Source organism: Eleutherodactylus coqui, chromosome 1, assembly GCF_035609145.1.
Source record: "Eleutherodactylus coqui strain aEleCoq1 chromosome 1, aEleCoq1.hap1, whole genome shotgun sequence".
In the NCBI taxonomy this organism is placed as follows: Eukaryota; Metazoa; Chordata; class Amphibia; order Anura; family Eleutherodactylidae; genus Eleutherodactylus; species Eleutherodactylus coqui.
Genome location: NC_089837.1, coordinates 328241516 through 328252706, shown reverse-complemented (window position 1 = coordinate 328252706; position 11191 = coordinate 328241516).

Below are 11191 nucleotides of genomic sequence, written 5' to 3'. Positions count from 1 at the left end.
GGTATGCCCGTGCGGGAGAACATGTGAAGTAGTTCCTTTGCAATACCCTTGGATGACGTATTGCGTAAAGGAACGGCTTCGGGGTAACGGGTGGCATAGTCTACAACCACTAATATATGTTGGTGACCCCGGGCAGACTTTACCAAGGGCCCAACTAGGTCCATAGCGATCCGCTCAAACGGCACCTCTATGATGGGCAAGGGCACTAAGGGGCTCCGGTAATGGGGCATAGAAGCTGTTATTTGACACTCCGGGCACGACTCACAGTAACGTTTTACATCACCATGTACCCCCGGCCAGAAAAAACGCTGAAGGATGCGTTCCCTAGTCTTTTCGCTCCCGAGATGACCTCCCAGCACATGCTTGTGCGCCAGGTCTAAGACCATCCTGCGATAAGACTGAGGTACCACCAGCTGTTCCACAACCTCCCCACGGACCTTGTCAACCTGATACAACAACTCTTGATTGACTGCCAGGTGTGGAAACACAGTATCAGCCCACGGGAATTGAGGCTCCCCATTTATCACTTTTACATTTTCCCTGGCTTTTACCGAGGTGCGGTCTCGGAGCTGCTCAGTTCCGAAATTGGCACGTGAGACCTCTAAGTCAGGCATAGCAACTACTTCATCCTGTACCTCCGTCTCACCCGCCAATACTGTTAAGGGAAAGTTATCCCCATTCTCTTGGGTCACCCCTACTGCCAAAACCGTACCCTCTGGGTCAAACGGTTCTGGACACACACATTTGAATCATCATGAACCTTATTTGCAGACGACCCTCGGTGTCGCCACAAGTCCCAAAATAGGGGAAAGTCTCTCGAGGATCACGGTGTGCATTAAGGATTTGACGACGCCCACCTCATGGGTGGCAAGTCCACACGGAGTATCAAGTCGTATAAGGGCAATAGGATACTCCTTGGTGTCCCCATGCACACAAACAACCCCCATGCGACGGCTGGTGAAGGTTGTGGGATCGACCAGGCTGGAGTGCACCAGCGTAACCAAGCTCCCTGAGTCCAGTAGAGCTGTCACCGCAAAGTCATTCACCTTTAGGTGACATAATGGTCGATCAGTCTCTGACGCAGTCTCTGCAGAACACACTGGCCGTGCGAACATCGACCTCCGCCGGGCAGAGTCACAGTCCATGGGTTCCACGGTAAGTGGACAGTTGGCGGCAATATGCCCGGGCTCACGACAGCGCCAACATAGTATGGGGCCCCGGTCCCCTTGGGGTTCTACCGGGGACCGGACTGTCCAGTTGGGACTCCTCTTCTGTCCCACATGATCCCCCTCTGAGCCGCCTCCCTTTGGGACACTTTTGACACCCCTTACATACGGAACAGTCTTACCAGGTGCTCCGGCCGACTTGCTGTTCCCGGGGTTGGAACGTCGAGGAGGCATGGCTTGCAGTAAGTCCTCCGTGGCTTTATACCTCTCGACGAGGCTCACGAGTTGGCCCACATCCTGGGGACCCCCTTGTCCCACCCAGCGCTGGATTGCGGGGGGCAACGAGCGGATGAACTTGTCCAGAACCACTCTTTGTACGATCTCCGCCGGGGACGACTCCTCTGGCTGCAGCCACTTTCTCACCAGGTGGAACAGGTCGTACATCTGGGAGCGAGCTGGTAGGTCGTCCGCGAAAGTCCAGGCGTGTACGCGTCGGGCCCGCACATGGGTGTCCACGCCCAAGCGTGCCAGGATCTCACCTTTGAGCTTATTATAGTCCTTGGCATCCTGCTCACCGAGGTCAAAGTAGGCCTTTTGGGGTTCTCCCGTCAGGAAAGGCGCTACTACCTCAGCCCACTGAGGCGCCGGTAACTTTTCGATGTCATCGGTGGCCGTCATCTTTTGTAAGGCCGTCTGTACCGCGGTACGGGTGGTGGGGAGCGAACCAGACGACCTCTGCACACCTTGCGCCAGGAGAGCATTAGTCTCGGCCTGAGCTCTCATGGCCTCCTCATGGATCTTTTGCTGGGTCGCCGCCACTTGTTGTTGCTGGGCCAACGCTTGCTGTTGCTGCACGTTCATTTGTACCAGCTGCTTTATCAGTTCCTCCATCTTGGCAGTATCTGATGGCTGTGCCGTTGCAGCTTTCAACCAGGACATGGGGGTTACAGCACTCTCCAGTCAATCTCTCTTGGGCGGTTGCCCTTAGCAACGGTTCTCCAGCTGCTGCAGCAAAATGTCCATTAATTGGTGTATGTCTCTTTAAAACCGCTGCCTGCATCCTCCACCATATGTGAGGGACTAGCGTTTAGGATTGGTAGCAACCTGGGCATAAACAGTCAGAGACAGTGACACAGGATAAAGTCTTTAGTCCAGGCTTTGCCTGGGTTTATTTCCAAGCAAACAAAGCAAAATACAGGCCTTTACATCAGGCAAACAAAGTAAACCCTGCTCATCTGAGCACTTACTATACATGTAGCGTCCCTGTCTACGTACTGGTAAATAAATGGCTCCTGCACACAGCCAGCCAGGACTCTTAGACCTGCAAAGGTCTCAGCTCTCCTCCTGGCCCTGTAGGCCCAGGCTTTATAAGGCCTGGTACCAGCCCCACCTGGTACGTGGGAGTGACCATCCCACCCTTCACTTTGGTCACTCCAGGAAAAGCCGGCCCGGATTATGCGGCTTGGAGCCACTTACTTACTACAACGTGTTAGTAGCTTAATGCGCATTCAGAATAAAGTAAACAGATGGAAATATATATCTTAGCAAAAGTTTGTACAGTATGTTTGCACATATTTGCTATATTACAATTGAAAATGTGAAAAAAAACATTTTCCCAATATTGGCACTTGTAATAAATATACACAAATTATATCGGACCATTTTCACCACCTAAATGAAGTACAACGTGTGTGTGTGGGGGGAGGGGGGTGGGGGCGATGATATCCCGAAGGGGAAGCAAGAGAATTGAAAATGCTTTGTTCTTCCCTCAATGTGGAGCGCAAACCTGAGGGATTTTTGCGAGTCTATATGAAATCGGTACATGGAAGTATGCGTCCTTTAAATCTATGGACACCATGAAAGGACCTTGTTTTATTGCAGAGTTCGCTGACTCCATCTTGAACCCTTGATACTGGATACAAGCATTTAGCGGCTTCAGGGCTCTTGCCCATTTGCATTTTTTAACAATGCGAAATCGTTGCTTTTTTTTAACGCGATTGTCAATGAGACTTTCTAGTGTTAAAAACACATCGCAAGTTTGTGCTTTACGATTTTAACATTAGAAAGTCCCATTGACAATCACATTTAAAAAAAAACAAAAAAACACAGCAATATTGCAGCGTTAAAAAAAAACAAAAAAAAAAGTGGGTAAGAGCCCTTAGATTTATGATCATTCAGCATTTTCCACACGCTTTTTTTTTCAAATCAAAAACAGTCTGGAGTAATGACCCATAGATCTTTCTATTTGAGGGACCGGGGTTACTGCTTTCGACTTCAACAGGTCCTGAACACCTTGCTGTAGAAAATCTAATTGGCGGCCTGAGCCTCCTGTTGTCAGAAATTTTTTCTGGGGATGAGACATGAGTTCTATTTGGTACCCCTGATGTAGAATTTGGGGAATCCAGGCGCTTCGCATTCCACAACTTGCCTTTTCCCTTATAGGGCTCTGACTGCTGCATGGGGGCCCAAGAAAAGGTCTTCCTTCTTTGTTGCCTCTCTTCTGGAAACCTTTTTCTATCTGCCGCTTTTTCTAAAATTTTGTCCAAGTTCGGGCCAAATAAAAATTGCCCATGGAAGGGAAGCGAACATTATTTTTGGAGGCTAAATCGCCAGACCAGGATTTTAGCCACAGCACCGTTCTAGTGGAGTTTGATAGTGCTGCAGAGCAAGCTGACAGCTTTGGCCGATAAATCACCCGAGAAATTTATGTCCATCTTCAAGACCAGGAGGGAATCCAGAATTTTTCTCGGGGACTTATTAGATAAGCGCTGCGGAATAAGTAAGTGCTGCAGAATAAGTTGGCGCTATACAAATAAATATTATATGTGGATATTCAACTGATCCAGCCACACGCTTCAGGTTTGGGCCACGCAGGTGGTTGCTACGCCAGATTTTAGTAGCTGCCTCCCCGTTTTTTTTCAATAGGCCCTCCGCTTTTCTATTCAGGTGGTCTCTCAGCTGTGTAGCGTCTTCAAATGGTAGAGTTCTTCGCTTGGACACTTTAGCCACAGGGACATCCACCTTGGGTATTTCCTCCCAATCCGCGCACACCTCCTCTCAAAATGGGTCTCCTGATTCCCTTATTCATAAAGGACCCCGGGTTTACCCCTTTCTTTTTTGATCGACTTCTGGATGTTTTTATGGACTAGGAAAGTGAGTCTACGCGTTTCCCCCAGCCGCCCGAAAAGCTCATCCTGAATGGTGCGAGCTTGCCTGGGCTCTTCCATCTTGAGGGTAGCTCTGACTGACTTTAGAAGTTCAGAGAGGTCCTGCTGATTAAACAGAAATTTCTTATAATCATCCGAGGACTCATCTGGAGCTGGATGTTCCTCCATATCTGAAAACGTGGTAATCCTTTCAGAGTCTGAATACTCATCTAAGCTACAAGGCTTCCTTAAGAGCTTTGACACGGATGCTGTAGCTGGCTGTATGGATTGGGATATCAGGGCCGAGCAAACTTCTTCCCTGATTAACTGCCTAATATCCTCCATAAAACCACTCACCGCTTCTTTAATTACCTTGGCTATACAAAGCTTCTATAGCCATTTGCGGTATGCGGAGGGCAAACTTTTTGTGCATTCTGCACACTTTTTTGGCCTTGCTTTTGGTGGGTCTATTTTCTTGTCTCAACAAATATGTAAATGCAAGTAAATGTATCAATATTGCATTAAACATGACATACAATTAAGCGACTTTTTACCCAATGGGCTGCGTACGCCCCCCATGGTAGCAGCCGGTTCGGGAATATCCAGTACTGGAGTACTCATTCTTGCAGTACTGCAGACCACCTGTGGACAGAAACTTGTCCTGCAGAGCTTTCTTCGCATCTAGTCTTATCTTCTCTCGGATTCCTTTCAAAGTGTTTTTCTTAAATTGGCACCTGCCACACCTTACCACGCCCCCAAAGTGGTCGCATTAGTCACGTGACACCACAGGCTCCGCCCACTACCTGCACCACTGCCTAGGGGAGCTTCAGAGCTCTAGGCCCGCGGCACCCACGTGGACCAGCGCCGCAGGGAGAGACTACAACCCCCTCACGTAAAGCCCCCGATGATTCACAGTGGGAGGAATTCGGCCTGGGTTTACCACCCGATGCAGCATCCCAGCAGACGATCTTTTGGAAAGGAGGACCAACTTCCTGACCTCAGTTCCCAGTAAGTATCCTGCTGGAATTCCCAGCATCTCTCTGTGATCCCGCCTCCTGGCAGGACAGTAAGAAAAAAAAAAAAAAATGAGGAAGATGGGAGAGGGGGGAGCTTTTAAACCTCTGTGTGTTCATGTCCTATCAGGAGGAGGCGATCCCAGCTGGTGCGGTCGTGAAGACTGGGAAAATTACAGAATCCGCATGTGTTTGATTTGTGGTAAAACGCAGATCAATCAAATGCATTGGATTACATAATTTTGCTCACATTAGCGAGTCGGAATTACGTAATCCACTCACAGAAAACAGAACACAGCATGTTCTATTTTACGGCGGATATTTGCAACATACGAGTCCATTGAGCTCCATGGTCACAGATAAACAAAAAAAAAAAAAAAAAAAAGTGTACTGCGCATGACCGCCTGTGCGAGTACGCATTTACGCAGGGCCATGGCTGGGCTCACAGCTAGGATTTGTTGCAGGCCTCCGCAAGTAGATTCCACATATGGCTGTGTGAGCTCAGCATTATTCAGATTGCTACCTGTAATACGTGATTTACAAGAAGCCCCCGGGAACGCTCGCCTTCCTGCAGTTCTAGGAGCAGCTCGTTAAGCGCCTTCTGTGCGAGACCGCCGCACTGCAGAAAGCTTACAAAGCCTCACAGAGCACCACTTTTTACACCCCATCCCTGCCGCTGAGGTCAAGAAATACCCCCCAAAAAGTGTCAGGTTTACAGCACGCATGGGAGGAGGAGGGATACCCGGTTTTATTGTCCCATGTGCCCATCTTAACCAGGCCTCCGTAATTACCCCCGTTTTCAGACACACCACACAGATTACATTATTACTTTTATCTAAGATTTAGGGGTCTGGAATTTATTCAGTTGTGCTCTGAAATCCAATGGGTGTCCCCTCTATTATAGGCCTAGCCATGTGTCCTGTAAACAGATTAGGGCTACAATGGGTATGTTTCTGAACAAACAGGGGGTATCCATTTTGGGGTGCAAATTCTCATTTTAATGTACACTATAGAAAAAATTATGTCTTTAAAGTTACATATTTGCAAAAAAAAAAAAATGCAATTTAGAGAAGAAAAAATAAAATTTCATTAAGCCCTGAAAAGAAACTGTAAGGTTAAAATATTCATGACCCCCCCTCAGTGAATATATTAATGTGTATTTTTTTAAAATGGGGTCATTTGTGGTGGTACCTATCATTTTGATACGTATGGGCCTTTGCAATCTTGGCTTGGTTTAGGAAAACAAAGTCTTCCTCAAAATATTAATGTTAAATCTGTACGTCTAAAGTATTAAAGTATTAAAGGGCTTGTTCACACCAGCGTATTTGCGTACATAATATGCAGTGAATAGAAGCCATTGATTTCAATGAGTCATTCACATTATGTATATTTTCACACAGCATAACCTATTTTGTTGCGTACTATGCACCCCAATAGGCCATTGAAGTGAATGGGCCGTGCAAATACGTGGTGAACGCGCAAAAACCTATGTATTCACTTCATATTTGCGCACCATTTCAGTAGACCCATCTATGTTTTTTGTGTGCCTAAATACGCAGGCATAAGCGATTTTCGAATGCACAAATACGCAGTGTATTTGTGCGACCGAAATACGATTATGCCCGTGTGAACGAGTCCTAATATTGACCCAAACTACTACAACTACAACTACAACAATAATCCCTCCAAAGTAATAAGATTAAATAATAATAATAAATAATAATAATAATAATAATAAGCCCCCCCAATAATAATAGTTCCCCCCAACCCATATACTTACCTCCTCCTAGCTGTCAGCGTCGCTCCCCCTCTGCTCACGATGAGCCCGGATGCACACTGACATCAGTGTGTGCGCCCGACACGCTTCCTCCCCGAGTCCTCTCCTGTGGAACTGAAGAGCAGGGGACTCAGGGGAGAAGGATCCTGGCTGCACACTGACGTCAGTGTGCAGCTGGGATCAGCACTAACAGCATGATTACCAGCGGGGAGCTGCAGCACCCCAGCTGGTAATCGCTGCAGTGGTGAGCGGCATCGGCACGCCTCGGGCCGCATAACACGAGACAGCGGGCCAGATTTGGCCCGCGGGCCTTGTGTTTGACACATGTGCTTTAAAACATCCCTGCAGAGACAGATAAGGACTGCATGAACATTTATAGTCTATGAGGTGGTTAAGCTACTGATCCTTAACAAAGCACACTTTCTAAAATTACACCTTAAAGGGGTTGTCCCGAGGCAGCAAGTGGGTCTGTACACTTCTGTATGGCCATAATAATGCACTTTGTAATGTACATTGTGCATTAATTATGAGCCATGCAGAAGTTATAAAAAGTTTTATACTTACCTGTTCCGTTGCTGGCGTCCTCGTCTCCATGGTGCCGACTAATTTTCGCCCTCCGATGGCCAAATTAGCCGCGCTTGCGCAGTCCGGGTCTTCTGCAGTCTTCTATGGGGCTCCGTGTAGCTCCGTGTAGCTCCGCCCCGTCACGTGCCGATTCCAGCCAATCAGGAGGCTGGAATCGGCAGTGGACCGCACAGAAGAGCTGCGGTCCACGGAGGAAGAGGCCATCTTCAGCGGTGAGTAGAGAAGTCACCGGAGCGCGGGGATTCAGGTAAGCGCTCCGGTGAGCTTTCTTTACCTCCCTGCATCGGGGTTGTCTCGCGCCGAACGGGGGGGGGGTTGAAAAAAAAAAAAACCCGTTTCGGCGCGGGACAACCCCTTTAAGTAGTTTTGCAACAAGAGGGCGGGTTGTGGCTTCACTTCAAATAAAAGGGGGGAAAAAAGTGGAGTTACGGACACTCCAGAGGGAGAAAACCATCAACCACTGTGCAAGAACCAGCAGCTCATTAATACCGGGGACTCTTCAGCTAGCACATTATTGCAAGGACTCCAAGACTTAGCATGTTCTGCAGTAAAAAAAAAAAAAAAGAGAGCAAGTGACGGTACTGAAGTCAGGGGCTCATATAGCTGCATAAATCTGGTGGCAGATTCCCTTTAATAAAAAGCCTTTCACTGAAGTCCTTGCAAAAAATCTGCTCATTTCTATCTCTAAGGCTGCATTCACATAAGTGTGAACATCGTATGAGTTTTGTGCGTTGAGAGATGCACAAAATTCCCAAATGTGAACCCCATTCTTTTGAATGGAGTCATACACATGAGTGGCGTTTTCCCTTGCAGCATTGCTGCATGTTGTATTTTTTCGAGGCCCTTGGAATGCACTTTTCAATGGGACAGTCAAACATATCGCATGCAGTTCGATGTGACGTTTCCCAATGAAATCAATGGGAAGCACTTGTCGATCCTCCAACGCGTTTGAGGCAGGTGCCAGCGGATCAGAATCTCAGAAGTGATGCGAGGCGGGTTTTGCATGAAAATGCCTCGCAGAACGTTGACAAGCGCAGTATTGGGCTCGTTTTCTAGTCCAGATATCGCTATCACCCATGCAGCTTCAGTCTAGAAAATCAGTAATCATGTTATGTACGGACATTGCTATAGGCCTAACCAGGGTGCTATAGAATACAGTTATCCGATCTGCCTAAAAATTGTGTAGACCCCATCACTGCTCTTCCACAGATCCCGGAATGAGAATGGTCACTAATTTTTCAAACAACTTAGGCTTATATATGATAGCAGATTTGCTAATTATCACACTGGCTATTTAAGGTTACTGTGCTGAAAAAAACAAAACAGGCTCTAAAATGCAGGACACTAGGAACCTCCCTTCCTCCTTACTTTCTGCTTACTGCCCATTATCAAGTGCCTGACTGGAGAGGACATTACGGCAAAAGGGAAAGCGGAGGAGGAGGAAACAGTCAGCACAGACCTGCTACTGCAGTGAATGCAGAGTTATTTGCCATTTATTCACATCTACACTGCTTAGTCCTGCTGTACACTGTCCTACAGGATCGCGTGTGTGTTACAGCAGGGGTCACCAACTCCAGTCCTCAGGGACCACCAACAGGTCATGTTTTCAGGATATCCTATGGTAAGAACACCTATAGGAATGTCTGAGGCACCGACAATAATGACATCACCTGTACAATATTGAGGAAATCCTAAAAACATGACCTGTTGGGGATCCCAGAGGACTAGAGATGGGGGGAGGGGGCACTGTTACAGAGCACAGAATTTGTAGTTGAGTCCATAGAACACAGCATAACAACCTGGCTCATCCCACCAGTTCTCAGAGAACTGCAATTCAGTTATACAACCTGCAGAGGAAATAAAAATCAGGAATAATTCAGGATACAAGTTCGGCTGCCTGTCCCCCTCAATACAGTGGGTGATATCTGTGACATTTACAGCAGATAAAGCATACACAAATTTACAGTGCATGAATGAGGAGTTTTCTAACCCAATGGCCATGGATGTGCAGCCAATTGTTACTGACATTCTTTGTGGATTTTACACTCAAAAATCTGCATAGTAGTACAGTGGCAGAAGATCTGGGTGTCTGCATCCTAGATCAGGTTGAGTACTTAAGTGTTCTAGTAGACAATCCCCTTTACCCTATGCGCACATCTACAAAGCTTCAGGACTTCAAGGAGCAGAAGATGTTGAGCATTTCTCAGTAAATAACCGGAATGTTTACTTGATGCGAAGTATAGTTGTGTAACACTGATGAAAACATTTTGTGTGAGGAAGGAAACTGTGGTTACAAGGTAGTTAAATGAACCGATCAAGACATTATTAAATTCACTAATCAAGTCCTGCAAAAGGACAGACTTCACATGCAACCTCCTAACAGTCATATATAACCAAAAATAAATAAATACACTTGATTGTCATTTTAAGACATTTTCAGTGAAACTTAAAACTCTCCAGCAATTGGACAACACCTGGCCTCACGTCAACGGGGAAAATCAGGCCCACACGGATTTCTGCTGCGGATGCATCGTACTTGTCTTTTTTTCTCATGCGGGACATCAATTGAGATATGGGCTCTATGAGCTCCCGCATGGGTGATCTGCACTAAAATGGAGCATGTCGCTTTTTTTCCCTGCGTGTGAAATCCGCAAATACCATCCGCGGCTATTTAATTACCTGTGGATGGTCAATGCTTTCCAATGGGATGCAGATTTGCGTTTTTTTTCACGAGTGGATTTGCTAAATATAATTTTCCCGTGGATATGAAGCCTTAAGGTTCTTAAACTTGTTCTCTGTGGACAGATTTCATTGCTCCATAAACTTAGAAAGTAATATCACTTGTTTCTAACTTATTATATGGAATAACCTCTCTTAAAAAGACACCAGCAAGGCCACAGGAAGGAAAGTGCAAACAGAATATGGATCTCGGCTATTAAAGGGGTTGTCTCGCGCCGAAACGGGTTTTTTTTTTCCATAGGCCCCCCCGTTTGGCGCAGGACAACCCCAAAGGATGTGTTAAAAAAAAAAAAAAAAATTTATTACTTACCCGAATCCCCGCTCTGCGACGTCTTCCTTCTTCCTTCACCAAGATGGCCGCCAGGATCTTCACCCACGATGCACCGTGGGTCTTCTCCCATGGTGCACCGTGGGCTCTGTGCGGTCCATTGCCGATTCCAGCCTCCTGATTGGCTGGAATCGGCACACGTGACGGGGCAGAGTTACGATGACCAGCTCTCCGGCACGAGCGGCCCCATTCACCAGGAAGAAGACCGCACAGCGCAAGCGCGTCTAAAAAAGCAAGAAGACATCAGAATTAGACGGATCCATGGCGACGGGGACGCTAGCAACGGAGCAGGTAAGTGAATAACTTCTGTATGGCTCATATTTAATGCACGATGTACATTACAAAGTGCATTAATATGGCCATACAGAAGTGTATAACTCCACTTGCTGCCGCGAGACAACCCCTTTAAGTTACACTATTTATGGACTACTGGCTTC